This window comes from Mandrillus leucophaeus, unplaced genomic scaffold (assembly GCF_000951045.1).
Source record: "Mandrillus leucophaeus isolate KB7577 unplaced genomic scaffold, Mleu.le_1.0 Scaffold1, whole genome shotgun sequence".
Classification (NCBI taxonomy): Eukaryota; Metazoa; Chordata; class Mammalia; order Primates; family Cercopithecidae; genus Mandrillus; species Mandrillus leucophaeus.
Genome location: NW_012098097.1, coordinates 10,460,288 through 10,461,525, shown reverse-complemented (window position 1 = coordinate 10,461,525; position 1,238 = coordinate 10,460,288).

The window sequence follows — 1,238 nt, the reverse complement described above, 5'->3', positions numbered from 1 at the left end:
CCAGGCATGGTGGCACATGCCTGTAATCTCAGCTACTCGGGAGGCTGAGGCAGGAGAATTGCTTGAACCTGGGAGGCGGAGGTTGCGGTGAGCCAAGATCATGCCATTGCACTCCAGCCTGGGCAACAAAAGTGAAACTCTGTCTCAAAAAAAAAAAAAAGAAAGAAAAGAAAAGAAAAAGAAAAAAAGAAAAAAAAAGAAATTATTGCTTTCTCTTAAGAATGCCAATTAAACCTTTTTTCTTTATAAATTACCCAGTCTGAAGTATTTCTTTATAGCAGTTCAAGAATGGCCTAACGCGGGCCCCTTCTGTATTGCTACTTTGCCATCCACACAATGTGTCTTCCCTCTCCAGCCAGCAAGTTGGAGGAAAAGGTGAAGAAGAGCAAACCTGCTTCCCTGATGAACACTTCCTTGGAAATGATGTGCATGTACGAACAGGTGCACACACATGCGTGCACACACATAAGCATATATACATACTTCCCATTGGCCAGAACTTAATCACATGGGTACACCGAAGAGCAAGGAAGGCTGGGAAATGTAGCCTGTGCCAAGTGACCACGCACCCAGCTACAAACTGTGAGTTCTGTTGCTAAGAAAGAAGCAAAGGATGTATGATATTGGTGGCAACTAACAGTCTCTCTCATCAAGGATATAATCAAACTTATGTAGTGGTAATGTATGTTTGAAAAATTTCAAAAGAAGGAAGGACAAAGAAAAAAGAAAGGAAGGAAGGGGAGGGGAGGGAAAGGGAGTGCAAGGCAGGGCAAAAATGAGAGAAAGGAAAAGAGAAAGAAAAAGAAAGAGAAAGAAAGGAAAGGGGAAGGAAAGAGAAGAAAGAAAGAAAAAGAAAGAGAAAGAAAGAGAGAGAGAAAGAAAGAAAAAGAAGGAAGGAGACAGAGAGAGAGAGACAGAGGTGCGAGGTACATGGCTTATGCCCGCAATCTTTGGGAAGCCAAGTTGGAAAGATTGCTTGAGCCCAGGAGTTCCAGATCAGCCTGGGCAACATAGCAAGACCACTATCTCTACAAACAATAATACAAAAAAAAATTAGCCAGGCATGGTGGTACATGCCTGTAGTCCTTGTTACTCAGGAGGCTGAGGCAGGAGGATCACTTGAACCCAGGAGGTCGAGGCTGCAGTGAGCCCTGATTGTGCCACTGCACTCCAGTCTGAGAGACAGCCTGAGAGACACAGCAACACTGTGAAGAAAGAAAGAAAGAAAGAAAGAAAGA